This window comes from Macrobrachium nipponense, chromosome 28 (genome assembly GCF_015104395.2).
Source record: "Macrobrachium nipponense isolate FS-2020 chromosome 28, ASM1510439v2, whole genome shotgun sequence".
In the NCBI taxonomy this organism is placed as follows: domain Eukaryota; kingdom Metazoa; phylum Arthropoda; class Malacostraca; order Decapoda; family Palaemonidae; genus Macrobrachium; species Macrobrachium nipponense.
This window is the reverse complement of record NC_087217.1, coordinates 57,455,781-57,463,280: the sequence shown is the minus strand read 5'-3', so window position 1 is coordinate 57,463,280 and position 7,500 is coordinate 57,455,781. Positions and strand designations below refer to the sequence as shown.

The following is a 7,500-nucleotide window of genomic DNA, read 5'->3' as shown; positions in this document are numbered from 1 at the left end:
TATATATTAATAGCCATACGCCCTTCCCCACTGAGGTTCTCATTAAGTCGTCTGGAATGAGGTTGCTGGCCCCACGCCTTTTACAGCCGAGTTTGCGACCATGGCAGCACAGTAACTTCCAGGTACATAATTTTCTGCTTGGATCAACAAATGAATGTTAGGTTTGCGAGGAAGCATCCGTATCCACCTGTCCTCGTCTAGGAGTCGAACCTGGGACCAAAATCTTTGGCGGAAAAAGCATGCTGCCGGTCACACCCTTTGATAAACAAACAAGCAAATGAATATATAAATAAACAAATAAATAAATAAACAAACAAATAAATAATTATATAGTACTAACAACCTGTTAAGAATGTTACAATAACATAAACGGGAACAAAACACTAATGTTGGTGGAAAAAGAATGCTACCGATCACACCCTTACATAAACTAAGAAACAAATGAATAAATATATAGATAAACAAATAAACATAAATAAACAAACAAACAAATAAATCAACAAATAAATAAATATATACGTAGTACTAACAACCTGTCAAGTATGTAAATGGAAGCTCTGTTACAATAACATAAACGAGAACAAAACACTAACGCGAACAGAAATGAACAGGCAAAAATGAACGACAAAAAATATAAACAGTCCAACAAAAGTCTAATAAAATAAAGCAAACAATTAGTGAAGCAGAGTACGTGCAATAAAGAACAATATGACTTCATCCCGGCAATTAATTCCGCTCTGTAAAATTGCTGTAACAAAACATCATGACCGCTTTATAGCGCTTAAAACCTTCATTACAATCAAGAGAGAAATAAAGCCTCCAAAATGAGAGAGGTAACGGTGAGATGCAAACCCTCTGGCGGGAGAAAGAGAAGATAATGATAGTGATAACGGCGGGTGAAACTATTATTATCAACCTTCGGAGTAGTCCTGATTAACTGACTGAATAAGTGTGATAATTATACATGCAGTGTAAAAAAAATATCAATAAATATACAAGACGATTTAATTATGTCTGAGACTTCTGAGGCGAAGATGAGATGAATAAATATACATTCATAAATGTAAGCAAATGCATCTGAATACGTATATGTGCATATGTATATGTGTCTCAAACACCTGAACAAATCTGTGTACCTATCTCCCTATTTCTCACTTTTCAGTTCTCATGCCATACAATTATACTAAGCACACAATTTATCTCTATAGCCTCAACTTTTTTTTTTTTTTTAAATACACACTCAACATCGACTCTTCACTTCCATAAAGGTGGGTTAGCTCAACAATCTCTTCATTTTCTGGCCAGCTGGTATGGTTGCTAGTGTCATGACAAGCCACTCAGATGTCGTGAGTTCGCGACTCCCCCTAGGTGATGAAAAACTCACTGGCTGTGTATCATGATCAGTTACTGCCGCAGTGTGGGGTCTGCGGTTGGAGGTTGAAACCAACGTTCTTTGGAAGCTTGAATTTCAAGTCAATGGACCCTGTGTGATTGTTCCACGTGAACAGGTTTTATCTACCAAAATAATAATATTATTAATAATAATAATTTCCAACCCTGGCTCCTACAGGTACTCCAAACGCCCTCAAAATCCTTTGCATGCATCCTGCTACCTTCCTTGATTCACCTATTCTGTGATTCAACTCTTGCCACAACCCACTACCATTCGATATATTTACCCTCAACATACATAAAACTAATCTGTTGCTTCCAGTCTTCCACTATCTATAGCAACATTCATAGCTCCATCTTTCTGGTTTCCATTTTCCTCATTGTTCCCCATATTGACTCATATGGCTCTTCTGGCAAAAGGTCTCAGACTCTTTCCATCAACCTCCGTTTCTCTTTGCTCTCCCCAATCAATTTGTGTCACCAGCAAACATCAACCGTTTTAGAGTACATTCACATTCTGTTTTCCTATACCAAAATTTTGAAATCTATATTTATTGCTTCTGTCTCTGCCTTCAAGCATAAGTGCGTCCATTAATAGAGTAAACAGACAGTGACACGAAATAAAATACCCTTATCTCAATCCTACTTTTACACTAAACCAGTCACTCTCCCACCTAGAAATGTAAACACATACTTCACTTCGTCATGAATCTTTTTACTGCTCTCAGACACTTCATTCTCTTCGTATATTACCAACACCCTCCCATGCCTATCTGTCATATCCAGCATACGTTTTTCTTAGCCCAGTACCGGCACTTACAGCCTTTTCCTTTTATTTTCAAGCTTATCACAGTGTTTCGTAACAAACACTTATCTCTACCCTATCTGTTCTTCCCTGTCTTCCTTCAGTCATCAGCTGGAATGTTTCACTCAGACTCCTTCCATATTTTTTTTCCTTGAGCTCCTCTGCTATCTCCTCCCCTACACAACAGATATGCTACACACACATATACACAAGTGTATGTAAGTGTCTAGATCTTAACAAGCAAGGGTTTACAACTTTGTCGCAAAATGTGCATAATATATACATGTACACACACACACACACACACACACACATATATATATCATATGTACATATGTATATATGTAAACACAAAGGGAGAGAGAGAGAGAGAGAGAGAGAGAGAGAGAGAGAGAGAGAGAGAGAGAGAGAGAGATAAACGAACGTAAGGGTACAGAACCTATCAAGTTTATGCAATCAAAGAGAAACACTGCTATGAAGAAAACCAAATTGTCAAAGAGCAACAGACGTAACAAACTTATACAACAAATCAAATCCGCATTAAAATAGAAGGCAACTTGGCAGACACCTAAGCCTAGTTGTCATCACTTGTCAAGTGACGTCATCGATACTTCCAATATCAGGGGACATACTCGTTAATTATCATTATTAACATCATCATGATCAACATCAGTATTATCAGCATTAATGTGGACGTATTCCAATGAATGAATCTACAAAGTACATTAACCTGTTGATTAACATTCTAGAAAATAAAATGTCAAAATAAAAAAGGGTGGGCCAAACCCAAGTCAAGAGTATTATGACACTACACAACAAACTAACAGCTAAACAAAGAGAATGACTAAAATATGATTCTCAATTTGATGCCAAACTCAAACGACTTGGCACCACTCGTCCTTGACGGCAGAAAGCCTTTGGCATCTGTAGTCTAGCTTGACACAAGACAAAGATTCAGCTTCATTTGCAAAACGCAAAAACTGTAGTAAAGAACTGCCGATTCTTAACCTCTCGATGCAACAGTTTCTTAAAACTAATTAATGAAGACTGGTTTAAATTGCTAATAATTATCGTCCTCAAACTGTCATTCTTAATTTCTTAAAAAATGATAATAATGTTGATTTATAAATATATATTTTTAACTATATATAGGTAGCGTGGCCGAGTGGTCTAAGGCGCTGGATTTAGGCTCCAGTCTCTCAGGAGGCGTGGGTTCAAATCCCACCGCTGCCAAAAATTGTTTAATACTGGTCCGCTGGTATAGTGGTTTAACGTCGTGGTATGCCACTCGGATGCTACGGGTTTGCGTTTGCCCAGGGCAATGAAAAATAAATTAATTTCTATCATGATCAGTTGCTGCTGCAGTGTACGATCGCGCCGGTGGGGGGTTGAAACCAACATTCTTTGGAACCTTTAACAGTTTCAAGTCTATTACACCTACATTACACATAAGAGTAGGAATATTCTCAATTGAAATCAATTATGTCTTGTGCATCTGATGTTTAGGCCAGTCCCTTACAACGCTCCAGATTGGCTGTTGATAAGCCAATCACAGGGCTGGAAACTCAGTCTCTCAGGAGAGTTCACATAGGCAGGATGTATGTGCCACCTCTTCTGAGGGATACATTTTTCAAAAGCATCTCTCAGGAGAGGTGGAACATATATCCTGCCTATATGAACCCTCTTGAGAGACTGAGAGTTTCCAGCCCTGTGACTGGTTTATCAACAGCTAATCAGGAGCGTCGTAAGGGACTGGCCTAGGCATCAGATGCACCGGTGATGTGAATCTGCTATAGCAACTGTTACGTCACCTTTATGTGAAACTCGCCGGTCCTTCCGTGAGGTTTGGCTAAAGGTGCATCTACTCTACACTTACACATGTTCATAAACATGTTGGTAACTTATCGTACACACACCACAACTAAGCAAATACAAGTCACCGACTTCTCAGTAGTCCTGACTTATTGCATCCATATCACAAGAAGGTTGACAACAAGTCAATGACCGTATGTGGGGAATTACCTTTCGACAAATGCACTGTTTAGGATTACCAATAAGTCACTGACATGTATTCAACATGTTTGTGATGTGAGTGCGATAAGTTACCGACATGTTGATGACATGTTTTGCTCCCATAAAAGGTTATGGAAAGGTCGTCTTTCCTTGTTTATTCCCACCGATATCAGATCAAAGGCCTCAATGGATGATCCAGTTCCTTTTCCAGGTTTCTGGATAAAGTTGGCTTCGTGCCAGCAAGGCCATTGTTCCTTGTCTAGCCCTTATTCTCTCTGGGCTCCTGTAAATTTCTTTTATTACTGAAAGGAATATGGCACCGTTTAAAGCTCTGTGCTTTCGTGAGGCAAAACTGCATTTGGGATAGAATATAATTTTTCTATTTTTTGGAATTCCTCTGGTTGATACCGTCGGATGGCTTAACTGTACAATTATACAAGGGCATACACAAACAAACACACGCACGCGCACACACACACAATATATTGTTACATTTATTGACCGTCTCGTCTCCCCAGCATTTATTTAATCTATTTCATTTGTAAAAGAGCCGCCATATTCCCCCAAATATCAGCTGATTTTAGGCGGGAACCCAAAGCTAACCAGCCAGAGATAGGAATTTCCTGTTAGAAGGGGGAAAATAAAGACTTCTCAGCCTTAAGGATGTATCCCAAAGGGAAGGGTGTAGGTAGCCAGGTACTTATTAGGCCTACGTCTTAAGCTCCTTTTTCCTGTGAACCCTCTGCTGGCTGTATGTTTTGTTTCCAGGATGCCCTGCTCTTGAGGGGTTAAGCTGACCCCCAACACCCATGCTGCACACCTGCCTTCGCTCTCAGTCAGCTCCAGTTGTGACCTTGGACGGATGTCCAACCACCAGCCTTCCATTTTAGGCCTAACAAGGCGTTACTGGCGCGCCCAGAGCCCCAGACCTGAGACAAAGCCGGCGCCGCATTTCTACAAAGGTCCGCTGATCATGGCATCCAGATTCCCTGAGTCACGTGTCCAAGTCTTCGCTCCTGATGCTTTACCGCAAGTCATATGAATAATTTTGAAAGCCAGCTTTTACGAGAACATCATTTTTAGCCAGCTATCCCCTTGTGAGAGATAAAATTGGTCCCCACGTGTGGACAAGTTGCATTTACTCTTTCCCAGGCTATTAAGCAGCCTCCTGTAAATAAATGTATGTAAAGTAATTAGCTGAGTTTTCTGGCGACCTTTTCCTCTAGAGTAAATTAACCCTGTAAATCCTTTTAAGGTAAGTTCAAGTAATTTATTCTGCATTTTCCCTCAACTATTTCCGTTTACGTATTTGAGCCCTTTCAGGCCAGGGCTAAAACGTAACAATATATATATATATATATATATATATATATATATATATATATATATTATTATTATTATTCACACTCAACATCGACTCTTCACTTCCATAAAGGTAGGTTAGCTCAACATTCTCTTCATTTTCTGGTCAGCTGGTATGGTCGCTAGTGTCAGGACATGCCACTCAGATGTCGTGAGTTCGCAACTCCCCCTAGGCGATGAAAAACTCACTGGCTCTGTATCGTGATCAGTTACTGCCACAGTGTGGGGTCTGCGGTGGGAGGTTGAAACTAACGTTCTTTGGAAGCTTGAATTTCAAGTCAATGGACCCTGTGTGCTTGTTCCACGTGAACAGGTTTTATCTACCAAAATAATAATATTATTAATAATAATAATTTCCAACCCTGGCTCCTACAGGTACTCCAAACGCCCTCAAAATCCTTTGCATGCATCCTGCTACCTTCCTTGATTCACCTATTCTGTGATTCAACTCTTGCCACAACCCACTACCATTCGATATATTTACCCTCAACATACATAAAACTAATCTGTTGCTTCCAGTCTTCCACTATCTATAGCAACATTCATAGCTCCATCTTTCTGGTTTCCATTTTCCTCATTGTTCCCCATATTGACTCATATGGCTCTTCTGGCAAAAGGTCTCAGACTCTTTCCATCAACCTCCGTTTCTCTTTGCTCTCCCCAATCAATTTGTGTCACCAGCAAACATCAACCGTTTTAGAGTACATTCACATTCTGTTTTCCTATACCAAAATTTTGAAATCTATATTTATTGCTTCTGTCTCTGCCTTCAAGCATAAGTGCGTCCATTAATAGAGTAAACAGACAGTGACACGAAATAAAATACCCTTATCTTAATCCTACTTTTACACCAAACCAGTCACTCTCCCACCTAGAAATGTAAACACATACTTCACTTCGTCATGAATCTTTTTACTGCTCTCAGACACTTCATTCTCTTTGTATATTACCAACACCCTCCCATGCCTATCTGTCATATCCAGCATACGTTTTTCTAAGCGCAGTACCGGCACTTACAGCCTTTTCCCTTTATTTTCAAGCTTATCACAGTGTTTCGCAACAAACACTTATCTCTACCCTATCTGTTCTTCCCTGTCTTCCTTCAGTCATCAGCTGGAATGTTTCACTCAGACTCCTTCCATATTTTTTTTCCTTGAGCTCCTCTGCTATCTCCTCCCCTACACAACAGATATGCTACACACACATATACACAAGTGTATGTAAGTGTCTAGATCTTAACAAGCAAGGGTTTACAACTTTGTCGCAAAATGTGCATAATATATACATGTACATACACACACACACACACACACACACACACACACAGCACACATATATATATATATATAATATATATATATATATATATAGTATATTATAATATATATGTATATATATATATCATATGTACATATGTATATATGTAAACACAAAGGGAGAGAGAGAGAGAGAGAGAGAGAGGGGTTGAGAGAGAGAGATAAACGAACGTAAGGGTACAGAATCTATCAAGTTTGTGCAATCAAAGAGAAACACTGCTATGAAGAAAACCAAATTGTCAAAGAACAACAGACGTAACAAACTTATAAAACAAATCAAATCCGCATTAAAATAGAAGGCAACTTGGCAGACACCTAAGCCTAGTTGTCATCACTTGTCAAGTGACGTCATCGATACTTCCAATACCAGGAGACATACCCGTTAATTATCATTATTAACGTCATCATGATCATCATCAGTATTATCAGCATTAATGTGGACGTATTCCAATGAATGAATCTACAAAGTACATTAACCTGTTGATTAACATTCTAGAAAATAAAATGTCAAAATAAAAAAGGGTGGGCCAAACCCAAGTCAAGAGTATTATGACACTACACAACAAACTAACAGCTAAACAAAGAGAATGACTAAAATATGATTCTCAATTT

The 7,500-nt window shown here is 39.0% G+C and overlaps 1 non-coding gene across 1 annotated transcript; it reads left to right on the top strand.

Annotated features, from left to right (window-relative positions):
* The first annotated feature begins 3,348 nt into the window (after positions 1–3,348).
* Trnal-uag (transfer RNA leucine (anticodon UAG)) lies at positions 3,349–3,430 on the top strand. The gene has a single exon. It is a non-coding gene; the product is annotated as a tRNA-Leu (tRNA).
* Positions 3,431–7,500: the final 4,070 nt, after the last annotated feature.